Genomic DNA, 22,152 nt, shown 5'->3' with positions numbered 1-22,152 from the left:
TTAGTGTGTTTTTACTCCAAATCCATAAGCACACAAGATTTAGAAGTCAGATGTTCTGACAGAAGTGACAAAACTCTGGGCTAAAACACTTTAAATAGTAGTGGTCTGGAACAGACATTATTCCTGATCTACTCTAGATTTCAACAATTCTAAGCAGATGACCCTTTACTTTGGTTCCTAAATACACATGGGAGACTAGATATAACATTTAGAGCACAACTTAAAAGTTGTAGTTCTTTATTTGAGTATGGATACCTGTAATCTACATTCCACTGGAGAGTGTTACATTTAGAACAAGCAATCTTGGCATATAGGACAAGAAAATATTTTACTATCAGATCCCCCCCCCCCAAAAAAAAACAGCAGAGCATTCTGTGATTCAGAAGCCCCATGTGTGGGTTTGAACAGCTCTTGGTGTCTTTTCTAAGCAGAGATCTGAGTTTTTATCCTCGGAGTCTCATTCAGAAGAAATGATTGGCAGATGCCCATTGCTTCACAGTGTGTTGTAAATAAAGTTAATTCCACCAAGAGAGAAGTAGAAAAGGGAGTGGGTAGTATGCATCATTACATTTTCTGTTTGTTTGTTTGTTTGTTTGTTTGGGGTATGCTTTACCCTGGCAAAAATTTTGAGAATTTGGGATTGTGCAGGCACCCTGGTGCTGAACTTCTAAAGCTCACCAGGATTTAAATGAAAAGTTTAATGTGTGAGACTGATAAATTAAAAATGTAAATGTGATAGTGGACAGAGGTAAGCTTATTAGCTGTCGGTGAAGTGGATCCGTTTTCAGGCAGTATTATTATAGCTTTCTAGGTGATTTCCCTGTGAGGCTGTGTCCTAGTACTCTCCATATACCTAATTCCACCAGCTCCCTCCCAGGGGTGCTAGTTTCTTGGTGTGGGAAGCTCAGCCTATGCAGTTTGGCTCTTCGGAAGTTTGGTGGTTGACCTTGCAAGGTAACATACCTGATCTGGCAAGGTGTGCATTTTCTGTGAATGTATACTCGTACCTGCTTATTAAGATACTGTGCTTTCGTTGATTGTACTGTGTCAGAGATGGATTAACCAGCACTTAGAACCAAAAGAAAGAAAAAGAACACGTAAATGCATAGAATACAGGCCTGCAACCCATTACCAAAATGGACTGGTATTCTTGGAGCTAGGTATTCTGGGAATTCATAATTTTTTCAGATTCTAGAGAGATAGGATGGTGCACATACTAAATATTTCATAATCTTCTAGGAGCTTAGGAGTAGCACCCTGTAATACCCTCCCATAAATGCAGATCAGGTTTTGTCACCAGAAGAAGTCGGGTCAGGTTTTGCTGGTCAAGTGAATTACAAAAGAAGAATTTTTTATTCTCAGAGCTTTTTGGATTTCTGAATCTTGGATGAGAGATTGTGGCACTGTAATTCTGTGGTCATCACTCATTAATCAAGACTTTGGGCATTCGTTGATAAAACCTCTACCTCCCATGGACTAGTCTCCCATATACAGAACTTCTTTCTCCTAGAGGGGAGTTGCAAAGCACGGGGCTCGGGGCAGGGTAGTGTGCGTGAGAATTTCAGGGGTGAGAGACTTTGATGACTTGGAAGTCAGGACTTTGAAGTGATCATTCACACCTTATGCCTCTGAGTTCTTACAGGGATTGAAAGAAATAGTCAAATAAAAATGACCGAAGGTGACTGCAATTTGATAAGGAATATAATGTGTCCCGGAAAGGCACCTGTGATCATTCGTGGGCTAGCTCTTTTTATTTGGGGTGACTCGGTGTTTCTGGAGCATTATTTAATTCTACACACCTCAGAAAATGAGGACTCTAGGTGCCTCACTTCTTTCTTTGGCCACACGCTTTCCCAGAGCATGGTGCAAGGAAAGCATTAAATACCCACTCAGGACATGTGTTCATTATGTTGTCTTCCTTCCAAACAGTTGGGTCAGCTGTGGTTTCTCCTCTTCTGGTCATAATAACTAACCAAGGAGCTGAGAAAGGAGTAGCTGCTCCTCCTGTCTGCAGCACCACCCCCTCACCCCCCATCCCCCAGACTTCTCTCTCATCAGACTGAAAGCCTCTTCAGGCTTTGCAACCAACTGCCTAATATTCGCCATAGCTGCAGTGTTTACAGGAGCTGCAGAGGACGTTGTGTACAGGGCTCTTGCCCTTTTTCCTTTTGAATTTTTAAAAACCTATTTCGGAAAGAACAGATCAAATGTTGGTAGCTTAGTGACGGAGCGTCTACAAATACGTTCTTTATAGCTGGGATCTTGGGCTGTGCAATTTCTAGCAGGCTAGATATCATCTAACAGTGTGTGTCTCCTCCAGGAATTCAGGAGTTCCTCTCGTTTCTAAGTCTTCCACTGTCAGCCAAATATTTACTTCTCGTGTATCTCTATTCTTCCTCAGTCCTAAATTAGTAAGTTACTTGTTTCTTTCAGAAGGAGCCTGGAGTTTTCTCCTTTCCAGATTATATTCACATGTATATATTTTTGCTGCCTGAAAAAGTTCTGTGACCTTGACCTTGGGCTGTAAATGCTCAAAAACCTGGTTCACACCAAGACTTTGCAAATGACCTTTGCAGTCTCCTTTGCTTTCTCTACTATAGTTTATTGGTGACTTTCAAAAGTTTCATTCTATCGGAAAATCTTATTACTGCAATAACATCTTGAATATACAAAGATAGAAGCAGAAATAATAAGATGGAAAGAGCAGTGAATTGGAATTTGCATCCTAGGTTTGCCTTTGGCTAGTTGTACTGTCTGAGAAGAGACATTCAATTTTTCTGACCCTCAGTTTTTCATCTTAGAATGTAGCTACCAATGTCTACTTAGTTGGGTTATTGTGAGGATTGAATGGAAAAATATAAGTAAAATAGTAACAGAATGCCTAGCTCAGGGTAGACACCCTGATAGAATTAGTTGAATCTGAATGGCATCTTTCTTTTAAAGGTTTCATTTACTGTCACAGAATTCTACATGAAGGCATGATGAGTATTGGCCCATATCATAGATGAGGAAGTGAGGCAGAGGTGACATTTAGTGATGTGCCCACCAAGGAAGGCCTGGAAATAAATGTGTGTCACCTGACTTCTGGATTGGATGTAACTTTTAAGCTGAGAGTTTTGGGGGTGAGAGAGTTTGACGATTTGGAAATCAGGACTTTAAAGTGATCTTTGGGAAGCAGGCACATTCACACCTCTTGCCTCTGAGTTCTTAAAGGGATTGAAAGAAATCGTTGAGTAAAAATGACTGAAATTGACTGCAATTCGATAATGAATATAATGTGTCCCAGAATGGCACCCGTGGTCATTCGTGGGCTATCTCTTTTTATTTGGAGTGACTCGATATTTCTGGAGCATCGTTTAATTCTACACACCTCTATGATGCTATTGCATCATGTGGGATGCAGGAGAATGTAGGTCAACTGTCTTGTCCAACAACAACACGTATGATGAATATGTTTTTGGATCTTTTTATTGCAGCCACATCTATCAGTTCTCTGGAAACGCCTGGAAAAAATTACTCATCAGCCTATGTCTCCAGAATGCCTATTAAAACTCTTGAAACTCAGCAATCTCAAATGAAGCACTCTGTGAGCTGTGCTTTATTTGAACTAGTTTGACAATTAGTAAATTTTCCATCTATCTTCCTTTTTCTGCTGGGCAAAAAGAAAAAATAATAATGTGATACTCTACTGTTCTATTTTGAAGAGTTGCTTTTGACTTGTTTAAACTGTTAGAAAATAGAGGGGTTGAGCTTCTTTTCCTGTTTTCATAGTAGTATCAATTATTTTCACCTAACCTAACCTACACTGATTAGAACACATTCAAAATTATGTATCTTTCTTTTGGAGGGAGAGGAAAATATGTAATATAGTACTGGGTAAATCAATGAGTATCTCGGATGTGCTTTGTTTAAAAAAATTTGTGCCTAAATTTTAAACCTAGGACTTCATGAGTAAATATTATGTTAAAAAACAAAAGCCACTAAATGCGTTTACTAATCATTGCAGTTGACTCAAATGGAATTCCCTCCCCACTGGAAGAATGATGATGATTTGATGATTTAAAGCTTTTTAAGTGACCATCATGTGTAGTTTGAGTTGAAGATGCATTGGGACAGTGGCCTTTATAAACTTTTTTTCCCCAAGATCATCACTCTTTGATGACTGTGTCACTTTGTAGGAAATGGAAACAGACAGAAAGGACTCCTAGGATGGCCTTTCTCTTAGCTTTCTTGCCCCATTATACAAAATCAAAAGCCTCACAAAAATAATCACACACAAGCTTACCTTTTGTTTAAGCAGGTAAATAATGCCTTGTATTTCCAGTGATTCTCAGGTGATTTGGGGGTCAGGTTTTCAAGAGACGCATCCAAGGCTTTAAATGCTTGTCCTGGCCCAACCTCTGCTCCTACTGTGCTTAATGTCTCCCTAGTATGGTGGCTGGGTGATGGCACCACAAATACCTCTGACCCAGCCCCGGCCGCTTTGGGAAGCTTTCATTCTTTCATGGATGCCTCTCCCATTTCCTTCTTCTAATTACAGAATAATGACATGTATGCAGAAACTTTGCTGTCCCCAGGAGTTTGTCAAGGGAGAAATTGTTCTAACAAACACAGTAGACAGAATGGTTTCCTCTGTTTTGGCTATGACTGTACCTGAATAATTTCACATGTGTATGCGTTCTGTGAAACATTCATAGCCGCAGGATAAGGAAAGGAACTGAGGTGACCATTCCTAAGTAGGCTGACAAAGAGGCCTCCTAAATTAAAATATAATTTTAAAGTGAATAGATCATTGGAAAGAAATAACACATCTTGAAAAATTGCTAGTTGCACTGCCAGAGACCGGACACATGGAAAATTCAGGTCCTATTGAAGGGTCTTATTGATTTTGTCCATTGGCACAAACTTTACCTTGAATTTATCATTACTTTGGAATACCTGGGTAACCCAAGTCCGAGGATTTTTCTCCTCCTCTGACATGCAGTTGCTCACATGCCGACTTTAAGTATATGATCTTATCTAGTAGTCAAAGTTTAAAAAGAAAATAAATGTTTTAAAGAATATTCAGTAGCAACTTAAATATCTCTGGATGGGGAATTGGTTTAAAAATGACAGAATTATCAAATAAGGCAATTCTATGCAACAATTAAAAGATCAAGGTAGATTTATCTATACCGATGTGGAAAGTTCACTAAGATATATTTTTAAGTGAAAAAATAAAGTTGCAGAACAGGATGTATAGTGTGATCCCATTTTTTAAAACAGCAACGAAACTCCTGGATATGTACATAAGCACAGAAAAATGTCTCAAATAACGCCTCTCTCTTTCTCCCCTTCTCTTTTTCTCTCTGTCTCTGTTTGTCTCTCTCTGTCTCTCCACAAATTTATTATTTATTTTTGTTAAAAGTTGGTGTTGAATTTCATCATATACTTTTTTTGGGTAACTTTTATTTTGAAATCATTTTAAACTTACAGAAAATTTTTAGTTTGAAGAATAGTACACAGAAGTCCTATATACCCTCTCCCACAATCACCAATTGCTAACATCCCACTGTATTTTCCATCTCTCTCTCTGTCTCTGTCTCTCTCTCCATATATACATATATACATACATATATATATATATATATATATATATATATATATATATGTATAATTTTTTTCCTCAATCATTTGAAATTAAGTTGCAAAAGGTGTGATGGTCCATTACCTCTAAATACCTCAATGTGTATTTCCTTAAAATAAGACAGCCACTGAATCCCATCAAAATCAGGAAATTAACACCGATACCATGCTATTTCTAGATCCCCACTCATATTTCGCTGATTGTCCCAATGATGTCCTTTACACTCCAGAATTATGCCTTGCATGTGGGTAGCACGTCTCTTTAATCATCTTCAGTTGGGAACAAGTTATTTAGTCTTTCCTTACCTTTCGTGACCTTAACATTTTTGAAGTGTACACACCTGTTACTTTGAGGAATGTCCCTCCATTTGGGGTTGTCTGATGTTTTGTCATGACTAGATTCAAGTATATTACGGGACTACCACAGAAATATGGTATAGTCTTCTCAGTGCATATTATCAGACAGTACATGATGTTGGCTTAAGCTATTACTGGTGATGTTGACTTTTATCATTGGGTTGAGATGCTGTGTGTCAGGTGTCTCCACAGTAAATTAATAAGTACTTCGTGATGGGATAGTCATAAGTATTGATATGTGTTCATTAAGATATTAATAAGTATTTTGTGGGGAGAGAATGTAGGACTGTGTAAATACCTATTTCCTCACTAGATCTTTACCCATTAATTTTGGCATCCACAGGTGCTTCTTACCTGACCCACTTATTAAGATGGTTGACAAATAATTATATAACGCTACCATTCCTTCTATACTCATTAGTTGGTATCTCCTATGAAGCAGGGCTTTCCCTTCTTATTTATAGCCGTATGGATTCACAGATTCCTGTTTTATTGAATGAGTTATAATCCATCACTAGCATTATTTACTTTGATGCTCACACTGGCCCCGATTTGGCCAGTCTCTGTCTTAACCATTCTTTGTGAATTTCCGTATTTCCCACCACGAGAAATTCCAGGCTCACCTGATACTCTCCCTGCTCCAACCTTGGAATCAGCCTTTCCCCAAGGAGCCCTAATTCCTTTTAGTTGAGAATAATATTTAGAAATCAAGATTTAGGCATGAAAAGTCCTCAGTGCTACCTGGGTGTCATTGATTCTGGGTCTTTTCAGTGGGTAGAGCTGTACATACACACATATACATTATCTATACCTATATGTATGTATTTGGGAAACCCTGTGTCCCTGCTACAGCCTCCAATTGCAATCTAACATCACATGACTATTCTAGTCTTCCCTTTTCCATATTTATACCTCCCTTCTCCATTAGTGAGAAGCCTGGTTACCATTATTCTGAATGTATTTGATTGATTCTTTCAGATGCAACCAGTCTCCATCCACGCTGGCTATTGTCTCAGCTCCAGTGGCTCTGCCTCACATCTGCCTCACCCTGCTCTGGTGGGAGTGCCAGCTGGCAGTTCCACGCCAGTATTATTTTGAATGAATCTTGACTCTTTTACTAAGGGGCTATAATCTCGTGGTTAACTGAGAGGTCGCTACAGACAGAACATCACGTTTACAAAATAGCTATGCTCTTGCTGGCTGTGTGATCTTGGGCAAACAAGTTAACCTCTTCTAGTCTCTAAGATTCCTCTCTTGAAAGAGAGCCATAAGCAGGAGAAACCAGGCCACCCTCTACTTCTTCCTGATTTGGATATAAATCCTGAGGGTCAGAGTAAAAGGTCTGACTTCTCTGGTCTAGTTGACTGAACGATGAACAGCAGCTTCCAGCAGGCCACACAGAGGGTGGACAGTGCAAAGATTTCAGGGCAGTGGCTGGCTGGACCAGCCAGCTGGGAGGCTTGTTTCTCAAATCAGTTCTCTTGGGAGACTTATAACCCAGTGCAGAATGATGTTGTAAATTTCAAATTTCACTTTTTTTATTTTTACATTTTTTTATTTGCAAACTGAGGATGGCGATGTAGGCTTCCCCTTCCTTAGAGAATTGTTGTATGTGGATCAAATGAGCTAATGTTCCCCAGTGGGTGAAGTGGGAGACGTTTAAAGAACATTTCCCTTCTCCCGTGCTCTTTTCAAAAGGAATATACAGAGGGTGCCAAAAAAAAAAATGCACACACATTTTAAGAAAGGAAAACTATTAAAATTGTAATACTCAATATATGCCGATAACAGAAGATGAATACAAGTCACATTCAGCTGCTGCAATTACAAGAGGTGCTCAAAGGGGTTACACCATCAGCGTCCAGACACTTCTGATGACGGCGAACTACGGTTTGAGCAACGTTGACCAAAGTGTCCACTTGGATACATTTTTTTGGCACCCCCGGTATATTTACTGTGGAAATTTAGAAAATGCAGATAAGCAAAAAGAAGATAACAGCTCTCACTGGCAATCCCATGAGGTAAAAGGAGCCATTTGCATTTGGGAATAGGTCCTTCCAGTCCTATTTCTACGCATATTGGGTGTGAGGCACTGACAGGGAGTTCCACTTCCTTCCCTCTTCCTATGCAAGGTGAAGACCAGATTCCCTCTGGGTACCACTCTCTGATTCTCCTGGGCCTCTTGCTGGCTGGACCCAGCAGTACAACATCCCCACAAAGCAGTCAGCACACAGGCCAGGGTCTACACTTGCACCTGTGGACAACGCACCATGAACTCCTCGGGTCTCGGCAGCTCCTTCCTTCCTGGGAGCAGAGGCCAGGGCACAGGTTCCCTTGCTCTTTGATCATAATGAGTCACCTACTGTGGGAGCTGGCTGAAGTCCAGATTCTGGGGGAAACAGCAGGCCAAGCCTTTCCTATGCCAGTGCTATTCTATTGATGCTTCTCTGGGCTGGGGTGTTGGAGAGAGCAAATGTGGCTGGAGAATAGGTTTGGACAATGTGGGGGATCCTCGCTCTAAGACATGCACACACACTGACTCATGGGCTTCCCACCCCTTCGGTCCTGCCTTTGATGTTGGTGTGGTGTCAGTGTATTTGGCCGGTCCACTGATTTTATGCTTGGTCATTTTGTAAATATTTTCTCAATAATTACACAACACTATATTGGTGCAGGGGGAGAGAAAGGGGGGAGAACAATATTTAAAAGTTGGCTTTTTTCACCCCACGGAATTTTTACCACATAACCAAAGAGAGGACACTAGTCCGAGTTCAAGCTGGCTTTGCAGTCCTTCAAGTATTTCCTCTCAGGACCCACTGATCTTCCCATTACTTACGAGTATGTCCATGTCCATCAAAATTCACAAATCTAGGGCCCTGTACTGGCACAGTCATAATTATATTTTCATTCATTTAATAAATATATTAGTATGTGCCAGGTATTCTGCCCCAAATTTGTTCCTCACTATCTATTAGTGGTTTGAAATTTCACCCTTAGAGATTTGAGAACTTTGTGTCTGGAGGATTTTATTCACTGAAAAAAAAGTGTCTGATTAAAACAAATAACTTTTCAGCAAATGCATTGTTGTGCATTAGTTGGTACAAATTCCGTGTGAGACCCAGATGGAGGGCGAGAGGAAAGGAATACCAAGGGAGATGGTGACGAGGGACCAGGGGGAACGAAAACCAGGTGTCATCTCAGCAGGTTTGCAGAGCTCGCTGGTTTCATCATGTAGCAAGCATTTGGATATAGCTCATTTCTTTACTCAAATCCATCACCCCTGCCCCATACCCTTATTTCTCTTCTCCCCAAGCTTAGCAATTATAGTCATTGCTTTGTGTGTATCCTCAGCTCCTCTGATCCCTGCCCAGTAGTTTCCTGGCAAACCCTGATGAAACCTATCCCTTGCTGGCTCTGCCACTGCACTTCAGGGGCTGCATGTAGCTGGAGAAAGGCTCCCAGCCATGAGGACTGTCCCACATCAGTGGCACGACTACCAACCGTAGGAAGGCCTCAGTGTACCTGGCCGTCCTACCCATCTCCCTAGTCCCTGAACTCTTCTACTCTCAGAGAAGATCATTTCACATCTTGTATTCTATACTTTCCTGAAATTCCACCATCTCCTCACTGGTTCTCCCTCTCAACTGGTGACCTTGATTCCAATTGAGGAACTAGACAAGCTCACAGAGAACATCCTGGACTTTCCGCAGCAAATCTGCCAACCCTCTTGCCTTTGGACTCAGACGCTTTGCTTTCTCTTGTTATAAATGATGAATGGTTCACGCTCATCCCTTCTCGCCTACTTGGGACTTGGTTCCTGCACCCATCTCTCTCCTGCATCCTTGGGTTCCTCCCCTTTTTGGGATCATTTCCATGAACACACATATATGTTGTTCTTTTAAAAATATTTCAGTTGTGGTGAAATACACATAACAAAATTCACCATTTGCTATGGGCTGAATTATATTCCCTCCAAATCCATGCATTGAAGCCCTAACCCCCAGTATCTCAGAATGTGACTGTGTTTGAAGAAAGGGTCTTTAAAGAAATGATTAAGTTAAAATGGGGTCAGAAAGTGCATCCTAATCCAATCGGACTTGTGTCCTTATGTGAAGAAGAAATCAGGACACAAACATACATGGAGAGATGACGTAATTGGCTAGCTGCCAACCAAGGAGAGTGGTCTCAGAAGAAAACAAACATGCGGCCACTTTGATCCCGGACTTCTAGCCTCCAGAACTGTGAGAAAATAAATGTCTTGTTTAAGCCACTCGGTCAGTGCTACTTTGTAATGGAAGCCCTAGCAAACTAATGCACCATCTTAAGCATGTTTACATGTGCAATTCAGTGGTATTCAGTACATTCACATATTTGTGCAACCACTACCACTGTCCATCTCCAGAACGCTTTGCATCTTGAAAAACTGAAACTCAGTACCAGTTAACCAATAACTGCTCATTTTCCTGTACCCCTGTTCCTGGTAACCACCATTCTACTTTCTGTCCCTATAAATTTAACTCCTCTAGATAGCTCACATAAGTGGAATCAGACATTATTTGTATTTTTGTGACCAACTTAGCCTAACGTGTTCAAGTTTCATGTAAATTATAGTATGTGTCAGAATTTCCTTCCTTTTTAAGGCAAATAATATTCCATTGTATGTCTATACCACGTTCTGTTTATCCATTCATCCATCTATGTACACGTGGAATGCTTCCATCTTTGGCTTCTTGAATATAACGCTGCTATGAACATGGGTATACAAATATCTCTTCAAGTCCCTGCTTTCAATTCTTTAGGGTACATACCTAGAAGTGGAATTGCTGGATCTATTTTTGATTGTTTGAGTAACTGCCATACTATTTTCCATGGCGGCTGCACTGTTTTATGTTCCCAGCAGCAGTGCACAAGGATTCCAATTTCTCCACATCCTCACCAGTCCCCCCCCCCTTTTTAACAATTGCCATCCTAATGATTTTGATTTGTATTTCCCTAATGACTAGTGGACTTGAAGGGCATATTTTCATGGGCTTGTTGGCTAGTTGTATATTTTCTTTGGAGAAATGTCTATTCAAATCCTTTGCTCAATGTTTAATTACGTTGTTTGTTTTTATTCAGTTGTAAGACAAACCTGCTGTTTTATCTCCGACAAAAATCAAGTCCCCAACCCCCCCAAACAGTCACCACTTATTGCTTCTTGTCTCCGTTTTTTTGTTTGTTTGTTTGTTTGTTTTTTATAACAAAAGATCTCTACCTCTTTACCTTCAATTTCCTACATTATAAGACAATGCCATAGCTTCTAAGTATATATTTTAAAAAACATAGGCAGGAAGCCCTCTGTTCTATATTTTCCTGTGAGTTTCAAATTCTCCCCTTTGCCCCAGTGACATGATAGAGTCTGTGCTTTGAACTAAAATTTGAGCTGTAAATTGCTTTGGGGAGAAGAATTGAATGTTATGTGAGGTTTTTACTTTTGATGTGGCATTTTGTTCCTATATAGTTCGCATTAGCTAACTGAATACATATTTTACTTTTATTAAAATATGTCAACCAGAGTAATCTTAGCAGGCAAATTGTGGCCTAATTTTGCTTGCTAGTTTTCCCTTTATATCTCTCTGAATTAAAAAAAAAAAAACCCTAATGTTTTAGTATTATACTTTTTAAAATTAGTTTCAGGTATACAAAGCAATGTAATAGACATTTACACCCCTCACAAAGTGATAACCTCCCAATCTATCACCCTTCTGACATAGTATATAGTTGTTAGTATACCATTGACTATATTCCCTGTGCTGTACTCCACATCCCATGAATATATATATATATATATATATATATATATATATATATATATATTTGACATTCAATATTATTCAGCTTCAGCTTCAGGTGTATAGCGCAGTGGTCAGGCATCTACACAGTCTATGAAGTGATCTCCCTGATAAACCCAGTGCCCATTTGGTATCCCACATAATCTTCACAACATTATTGATTATATTCCCCAAACTGTATTTCATATCCCCGTGGCTATATTGTGACTACTAATTTGTACTTTCTAATCTCTTCACCTTCTCCCCCATCCCCACCGCCGTCCCATCTAGCAACCATCAGTTTTTTTCTCTATATCTCTGAGTCTATTTCTGGTTTGTGTTTATTCTGTTCTTTAGATTCCACATATAAGTGAGATCATATGGTATTTGTCTTTCTCAGTCTGACTTATTTCACTTAGCATAATATCCTCTAGGTCCATCCATGTTGTTGCAAATAGTAAGATTTCATTCTTTTTTATGGCTGAGTAATACTCCGTTGTATAAATGTACCACCGCTTCTTTATCCAATCATCTATTGATGGGCATTTTGGTTGTTTCTGTATCTTGGCTATTGTGAATAGTGCTGCAATAACCATAGGGGTGCATATATTTTTTCAAATTAGTATTTTGGATTTCTTTGGCTAGATGCCCAGGAGTGGAATTGCTGGGTCATAAGCTAGTTCCATTTTCACTTTTTTGAGATATCTCCATACTGTTTTCCATAGTGGCTGCACCAATCTGCAATCCCACCTACAGTGCACGAGGGTTCCCTTTTCTTCACATCCTCGCCAGCACTTCTTATTTGTTGATTTATTGATGTTAGCCATTCTGACAGGAATGAGGTGGTATCTCATTGTGTTTTTTTTTTTTTTTTGCATTTCTCTAATGATTAGTGAGGTTGAGCATTCTTTCATATGTTTATTGGCCATCTCTATGTCCTCTTTAGAGAAATGTCTCTTCATATCCTCTGCCCATTTTTTAATTGGGTTGTTTTTTTTTGGTGTTGAGTCATATGAGTTTTTGTTTTGTTTTTTAAATAAATTTTGGATATTAACCCTTTATCAGATGTATCATTGGCAAATATCTTCTCCCATTCGTTAGGATGCCTTTTTTTTTTTTTTTTTTTGATGGTTTCCTTTGCTGTGAAAAAAACTTTTTAGTTTGATGTAATCCCACATGTTTATTTATTTTTTTTTACTTCCCTTGCCCAAAGGGATATATCAGTAAAAATATCACTAAGGATAATGTCTACAAATTTAACTCTAGAATATTCTCTTCTATAAGTTTTATGGTTTTGGGTCTTACATTTAAGTCTTTAATACACTTTGAATTTATTCTTGTATATGGCATAAGAAGGTGGTCCAGCTTCATTTTTTTGCATGCATCTATCCAGTTTTCCCAGCACCATTTATTAAATAGACTGTCTTTCTAATGTAAATTCTTGCTTCCATTGTTGTAGATTAAATGACCACATAGGCATGGATTTATTTCTGGTCTCTCTATTCTGTTCTATTGATCTATGTGTCTGTTTTTATGCCAATACTGTGATGTTTTGATTGCTATAGCCTTGTAGTAGGATTTGATGTTAGGTAGCGTGATACCTCCCACTTTGTTCTTATTTCTCAGGATTGCCATGTGTTTTATTATTTTTAATAAAATGAAAATATTTTCAAACACTAGAATTTGAGTCACGTAAAAAAAAAAAAAGTTACCGGGTAACAGAATCGTGTATTGCAACCTTTCATTAAATGCTTCTTTCTTATCCAATGAGTCCAATGACTGTTGACGAGAAATAAAGCTCACTATTTCAGGAGAAGATTTGACAATTTCAAGAACCATGAAAATATATATGTATTCTTTGTGCTAATATCTTAATAGGATAATCTAAAGATAGAGAAAAGGCTGTATTCATGAAAATTCTCCTCCCCGTGTATTTTAGGAAAAAGCAGAAAGTCGTCATACAACATATAATAGAAAACGATGTGAAGACTTGGTAGCAGTATGAAATATCTATGCTATAATAAGTGAAGAAAATAAGATTAATAAATTGTATATGGGGGATTATCACTTTGTGTGGGGTGAAATGTCTATTACATTGTTTTGTACACCTGAAACTAATTTCAAAAATTGTATATGCGCTATGATGTAGGTAAAAATATTCAAATAAAAAGACTAGAAATGGGGCCGGCCTGGTGCTTCAGATGGTTGGAGCGCCAAGCAGCTAACGCCGAGATCACCGGTTTGATTCCCACAAGGGCCAGTGAGCTGCGCCCTCTACAGCTCAGATTGTGAACAATAGCTCTCCCTGCAGAGGTTGGCATGAGCTGCCACAGGCTGCTGTGTGCTGCCAGGAGCGGCCGGTGGCCAGCATGGCCAGCAGCCTCTGAGAGTTGCTGTGAGCAGTCAATGGATGGTGGTGAAATTCCAGAAGTTTTTAATACCTGTTTTCCTAGATTGTGTAACATTAAATATATAGCTAATAATTTTAAAATTTATTAGAAATATTTACTACTTTAAGAGAGTGGGAGCTCTAAGAAGCAAAGGTGCTATTATAAATTACATAGAAACGTCACAAAATAATTAAGTTGCTATTGAATTTGGATGGGGAAAATTCATAGCATTATTATTATTTTTCTCTCCTTCCCTTTTTCCCCCACCCCAACTCTGAGTCAAGCTGTTGTTCTCAGTCTAGCTGTAGAAGGTGCAGCTCCCTGGCCCATGTGGGAATCGAACACCACGCTCCAACCACCTGAGCTACCCGACATAGCATTATTTTGAGTGACCCTGATAACATCGTACAACATAACATCACAAAGGAATAGAAACAGCTTAAGGGAATTTTGGTAACTTATTCTATGTCTGTCATATTTTGGTTCCAAGTATTTCAGAATTTTCTCTGTATCTGCGTGTAAAAATGTAAATATATATATTTACATATATATATATATTACATATATATATATATATATATATATATATATATATATTACACATATATATAAAGCTTAAAAATATATATTTAAAATTAGGTTAGTATTTCAGGATCAGAGAACAACACGAGTAGGTATTGCTTCTTATTCACATTCCCTGCTAAAAAGTTTGAGTTTTTTATTATATTGTTTGTATTTTGAGTACCATTTCTTAGCATGGATTACACTAAAGCTAGGAGTTGCTAGCCTTCCTTTGATTATAGTTTTCTTTTCCCCCCTTACTAATAGTTACTTAACGTACATGGAATTCTTTGTAACTTTGGTCACAATAGGTAACACCTGAACCTAGGTCTGTTACTGTGTGAGCAACGATACCGTACTGTATCCTGATTGAGACGCTGACAAAGACCTAAAAAGTGAAACCAATGGCGTTCTCTGTGACTGGCTCGCAGACATAGAGATAAATTTAAATCCTGGGTACCCAAGACAAATTGAGGAAAACTGGCATTACTCCCAAGTACATAAAAGGGTAAGATTTTGAATCCATTTGTTTATGGAAGGACTTGAGAATGTTCAGTGGTGGCAGGGAGTGGCCAGTGGAGAGTGAGAGGAGTTCTGTGTGTATTCCCCACAACCCTGCCCGAAGCCAGTTACATCCCTTTATGGGAGCCAACTAATTCCCTATGTTGCTAAAACCATTTTGTCTTGAGTTGTCTTTCTCTTGCTACCACAAACATTATAACGGATGGTTATGCAAATTGAGACAATGACCTTCCAATGTGCAGGGGAGACACTTTTACAAAGGCAGTGGAGAAGGGGGCTTTGAAATACAGTAATGTGAACTGGGGGGAATCTAACAGATGCTGGCTGCATCCACTTACAGTCTCTGTCAGCTTAGCTTCAGGCTGCTTGAGAGGACTGAGGGCCCCCGAATATGCCTCTGGTTACAGAACTAATTCTGGTACAATTAATCCAGGTGGAAGAAGAGAAAGCCAAGGATATCGAGACTCAAAAAAGCAAGAGGGCTTCTACTGTTGTGTTCGGAGCTCAATTCTTCAAGGTGATAATGAAAGTGGTCTTATAAAAGCAAAGTGATCATTTGAAACTGGTCCTAAAGGCAGGGGGCATTGGGAACCCCCAAAGCAGAGCTTCACAGAACAGGAGCTCCTGGACACACTCGCAACTGCCCCTGACAAGGTGCCCTAGTGACCCTACACTCAGGGCACGGTCTGTTCAGTCTGAATCATTTCTTAAGCATCTGATGATACACACACATCGAAATTCCTCCGAATTTCTCATGTATCTCAACAATTGAGGGGCAGTGTGTTTACAGATCAGAGATTTGGATATCACTTTATTAATTAAAATTATTTAAGAATGCACCTTAATTTATTGATCTCTTACAGAGAAACCCTCCCAGAAAGGGCCCACAGCGAAAGTAGCTCTAGACCTTTCTTTTCCACCTGAAGAAAGGAAAGCCAGGTGAGACTTCACGCTTTGTTCAAGGTCACGTAATTCTACAGTGACTGCATTGGGACTACAACAAGAGACCCCTGACTTATACCCCATTACTATTTTAAATGCATCACCATGGCTCCAACCACACTTATTTTACCGTTCCTTGTCATCGTAAGAGAAGTTCATACACAGATGCGATCTTCCAACCAGCAGATGGCAATCTATCGAGAAATCTTAAAAACATGCCCTGATTATCCCTCACAGGTAGCAAATGCAGCCTGTGGTTGCCTCAGTCCTCTAGCTATGTTACCAGATATAAGATGCTTGGGATAGTAAAAGTAACATCAAATAAAGGGTGAGGGTAACTGTGATATAATAAAAATGGTTAACTTCTGATTGAGACATTGTTCTTAAATTGTCAGTTGTCTGGTTAATTGTGAGTAAACATAAAAAGCCGTTCAATATTGATCTCGGTTGTTGACGTTTTTAATGTGCTATCAGTCCATTTCCTGGGTGGGTAAATAAAGTATAGGAAGTATAATTTGCTCTTTGAAGCAAAGGGTTCCATACCAGTCTATGTCAATATCAACTCTCACTGACAGCACTGATGATGTCCGTGCAAAACCTAGATGATGAGTGTGTTTCGAAAATAAATCCTTTAAATCTTTAAAATCATTTGTTTATTTATTCAAATACTGTTGTCCCAAAAGTGAAATATAAAGTCTATTGGGAAACTTGTGAGTTTCACGAGATCAAAAGTTTTCTATGTGACAGAAATGAAAATTGGTGATTCCCTTTCCTGATTCGTCACATTGTATTCATTTCCTAGGGCTGCCATCCCAAAGTTCTACAAATGGCATGGTTTAAATACAATAGAAATGCATTGTCTCACAGTTCTGGAGGCTGGAATTCCAAAATCAAGGTGTCAGCAGGGCCGTGCTCTCTCTGAAATCTTTTGGGGAGAATCCTTCTTTGGTTCTTCTAGATTCTGGTGGCAATCCTTGGTGTTCCTTGGCTTGTAGACACATCACTGCAATCTCTGCCTGTCACATGACGTTCTCCCTGTGTATCTATCTGCGTCTGTCTCTTCTCATTTTGAAGACACCAGTTATATTAGATGAAGGGTTCACTCTAGTTCAGTATGACCTCATCTTAACTAATTACATCTGCAATGACTATTTCCAAATAAGGTCACATTCTGAGGTACTGGGGGTAGGATTTCAACACATCTTTTTGAGGTGGGACATAGCTGAACTCATAACACATATTACTGAAATTAAAATTCATGATTTTTTTTTCTGATCTATGTAAACATATTCTCTATTTGTCCTCCCAGAAGACTTCTCTATGCTTCTTGGCCTATTGTGTGTCCTAGGAGGCTGACTTCTGCCTTCTGGCTTCTTATTGGGTTTGGCCAAAGGAAGGCACCAGCAGGAGGTCAGAGGGCCTGAGAATGAGAAGTTAGCTATTTAGTTTCTCCATTCTCTGCTGTGTCACTGCAGTTTTGGCACGGGGTACATTTCTCTACAACTGTAGCTCCTGTCAGGCCACCCTGATTCCACGTCTCCAGCTCTCTCTGGGCCCGTGGTACCTTCCCCTCCCTTTGACTCTTCAGACCCACGGGTCAGGATGCTTTAGCTTCCTTTGCTGGTTCCCTTAAACCTGCCCACATCTCTGAAATTAAGCTCCTTTAATTTCACATTTTGAGTGTATCACCTTGTAGTGTGATGCTTCCTTCACACTCCTTCACACTCCATTCACACTGGGAGAAAGAAGCTCTCATTGTCCCAACCGCCGGGAGTGTGAGAGGCTTACAGCTCTCAGGTAAGTCCCTTTCCCAGAACTGCCCTCTGCTGGAGAGCTGCCTTGCCCAAAGTCAGGCCCTCTTTCTGGGGCAGCCTATATTCAATGACTGGTCAGTGTAGAAGTATCCAGGCCCAGCCCACTTTGCCTGAATTTGGAAGAGCTCTGAAGAGCTACCCCGGCTCCAGAGCTCCTCATGGGATCAGCTGAAGCCTTTGATGTAACTGCATTGCAGTTCATTTGCTCCCTTTGCCCGATCCTATTTCCTTTATTCCCCAACAGAAATCACTCCCAAAAGTACTCCTCAATACACTTTCTACACATAAATCTCTGACTCAGAGTTTGCTTGCCAGGGAATCCAACCTGAACAGTCCGTTGCAAGAGTGGTTCTAGGAAACAGACTCGAAAATTGAATTTTGAAGGTCACCTACCAGCCATCTAGCAATGAAAACCATACGACTGGTGATGGGGGAGCCATGATAACCACAGGCATGCAGCAGCATTACCACTGTTAAACTTTTCACCAGCATGGAATCTGGGTCAGAGACTAGTGAAGGGATTGTACTGGGGAGGGGACAGTGTTTTTTGAAAAGGGGGAAGTAGTAATTCTAAGGAATGTGGAAAGGTAGTTCCTGCTGGAGAAAATGAGTGAGTTGGAGAAGACAACGAAAGGCTGGCAGTGATTTTTTTTTCTTCATTCCTCCATCTCTCCCTTTCTCCCTCCCTCCCTTCATTATTCCTTCCTTTCTTAATAATTTCTTCTCAATTATTTTCAGTGTTCTCTCTGGGATTTCTACCCATCAGATATCGAACCTCCTGAGTTTATCTTCTCTTTTTCTTCTCTCTTCTCATTCAGTTCCATGCTTTCCCCTTTCCCTAGACCCAAGCTCAGAAACTTGCTGATTCACTGCCTCCAGAGAGAAACCGTCTAGTCTTCCTTGGGGGTGAGAAGGGAGCAGTTTCTTGGTTGCCCCGTACATGGTGTCCAAGTGTTCTTTAACACATTTTCAAATAATCCCCCTCTCCTCCCAACCTGCAGATTACCTGGTGCCGCCATGTCTAAGCCTCTGAGGAAGTGGGGGAGGGAGCGGCAGTTTAGTGGAGAAGAATTAGCTGGTTTATTATCTTGTATCTTTTTCAGACACACAGGTTTCAGTCAGTTAAGACAGTTATCACTCTCTCTTCAGTTTCCTTTTATATATCTTGTCTTCTATTGTCTCCTCTACCATCCTCTTTGTCCTATGGATGTAAACCCTTTGAATTATTGGGCCTCTGGGAGGTAATTAGGTTGAGATGAGGTCATGAGGGTGGGGGCCCCCATGATGGAATTAGTGTCTTTGGAAGACCAGGAAGAAAGGCCATGTGAGGACACAGTGAGAAGGTGACCGTCTGCAAACCAGGAAGAGAGTCCTCACCAGGAATCGAATCTGCCAGCACCTTGATCTTAGACTTCCTAGGCTAGCACTGTGAGAACTAAATGTCTGCTGTTTAAGCCACCTAGTCTATGTGATTTGTTATAGCAGCCAGAGCTGAGTAAGACAATTATTTTATTGTTACTTTAGTTAAATTTTTTACTATTATTTTACTACTCTTTAATCATTTAGAAATTGCATATTTCAAAATTTAAAAATTTTTTTTATTTCAAATTCAATTTCTCTTTAACAAATGAAACCATATATGATGCTTTATAACCTCTAAAAAGTTATACAGTATAATGATTTTTAATTGTGGCCAAAATGCCAGGCGACCTGCCTTCCTCCTTCGTCATCACCTGTCCATACTGTGTCATGCAAGAAAACAAATATGTTTAACACCCCTGCCCCTGGGTAGGGTAGAGACTGAGAGGGGCTCTATGTCCTAAGGGAGGTGGGATATGAGTACAGGATGAACCATTGCCTGGGGGAAGCTACTGGGAAAGGACATAAGGCATGTGGTTTAGGGCAGATGGCTTTTTACTCTGAAACTTCTGCAGCAAAATGTTATAGATATCCAGACACTATAGAGGAGATATAATAATGACGGTATAATAGGATGGAGTAGCCATAGTCAGAAGGCTATAATTCTACTGGTCTTTATTAACTCATCAACACTGTCCCCAACACCCACTGCTTGTTCTAATGGCCACTCCAGGGGGATGAACCCACTCCTGAGTGGCAGGCTGTGGACCAAGAAGAATGGTGAAAGGAGCTGGGCATATTTGGGGAATCACTGAATCCACCCAAAGATCAAGGGCCCATTGAAGGAAGTCAATTAGGAACCTGATAGAGAGTTATTTCCTCAGAAGTACTGGTGGAAGCTATAATGATGTGAATATAATTGTAAAGCTTGGAGCTTTGCTGAGGATCAAACAGAAAAGGTCTTTTTCCAGCTTTCCTGATGCATCCGCCTTTTTAATGTCAGCTGTGCTTTTGGGTGGAAAGCAGAAAAGTTTTGCTTTTGCCCCCTAATGAAGATCACAGTAATCAGCTAGGATTTCTGTTTGAGGATTAGAGAGAGGGGTCAAAAAATCTGCAAATATGAGGTTAGGGCAGTCTTAGTTCAAGGCACATCCCATGAGAGTAAATCTAGTTTTGCAAAAAATACGGGCATTTTCAGTGGTCTCAGAGTGTTTGAGAAATTTTTACCAAAGGGGAGGGAAAGGGAAGTGTAAACTCATTTTTAATTCATTTTGATTTTAAAATAAATATGGGGAGAGGGAGAGGATATGAAATCAAACAGTGTTATTGGCGTGATCTAGAACCACAGCTGTGTTTTGGGGTCTTACATCTGAGTGGCTGTTTCCTACCTTTCCCCCCACCATTCCTCTCCTGGTTAGGTGACTGTTCTTCTTCCACTCTTAGTAGGAAGCCGACACCTCCTGTTACTTTCAGGGTCTGATACTGGACTCGTGAATTCTATTGTGGTTGTTTGTCTTGCTGGGACGAGGTCTGAGGCCTTGGGACAAGGGGAAGTCTCAGTGTCAATCAGACTGGGACAGGAAATGACTAGGAAGGTGGCTCTCAGGAGGGAGAGGGAGCTCCCTCTTGTCTCTTGAGCCTCGTCTCTAAGGAGGCTAGATGGTGTGAGGGGTAAGATGGTTGTTGCCACTGGGAAGACTGGACAGGAAGGAGGAAGCCCTGGGAGACCCTGAAGGGACATTGACAATGACGTTACCAGGAAGCCAGTAAAAAAAACAGAAAACATTTTTTTGAGAGATGTAATTCCCTTTTGTAATCAGTGAAGCCTTCTTAAATACCACTATATGACTCAGGATTCTCCAGAGAAACAGAACCAATAAGATAGATAGATAGGTGATAGATAGATAGATAGATAGATAGATAGATAGATAGATAGATAGATACTGTGTTTCCCCGAAAATAAGCCCTAACCTGATTTTTCAGAATGACACACCCTGAGCATAAGCTCTAATGCGTCTTTTGGAGCAAAAATTAATATAAGAACCAGTCTTATTTTGGGGGAAACATGGTAGATAGAAGAAAAAAGGGATGAAGGAAGGAAGGAAGGAAGGAAGGAAGGAAGGAAGGAAGGAAGGAAGGAAGGAAGGAAGGAAGACAAAGACGTTTATTACAGGAATCGGCTCACATGATTACAGAAGCCAAGAAGTCCCCCAGGCTGCCATCTGTAGGCTGGAGAATCAGGAGGGCCAGTGGTGTAATTCATTCCAAGTCTGAAAGCCTGAGAATCGGGGAGCTAATGGCGTAAGTCCCTATCTGAATCTGAAAGCCCGAGAACCAGGAGCACTGATGTCCCACGGCAGGTGAAGTTGTCTCACCTCAAACAGAGAGAGCAAATTGGCCCTTTTTGTTTTATTTGGGCCCTAAACCGACTGGCTGATGTTCACTCACATTGAAGAGGGGGGTCCTTCTTTACTTACTTTAGTGATTTAAATCCTAATCTCTTCCTGAAACACCTTCGCAGACACACCCGGAAATAGTCACAGACACACCCAGAAATAATGTGTTACCAGTGACCTGGGCATCCCGTAGCCCACTCAAACTGACACCTAAAAACAACCATTATCACAACCACAGACTAGTATCTGCTGAACTATGGAGGAGCAGGGATAGGTGTGACTTTTCTTGGGCTGGATTGGCAAAGGGTGGGGAGGGACAGTGCCTCCTAAGGGCAGTGATAAGTGGGATCCCCAAGGGGAAAGTGAAGGAAAGGTC

The sequence above is a fragment of the Rhinolophus sinicus genome, chromosome 1 (assembly GCF_057876585.1).
Source record: "Rhinolophus sinicus isolate RSI-liver-muscle chromosome 1, RSI-T2T, whole genome shotgun sequence".
NCBI classification, from domain to species: domain Eukaryota; kingdom Metazoa; phylum Chordata; class Mammalia; order Chiroptera; family Rhinolophidae; genus Rhinolophus; species Rhinolophus sinicus.
Note: the sequence above shows the minus strand (reverse complement) of the source record.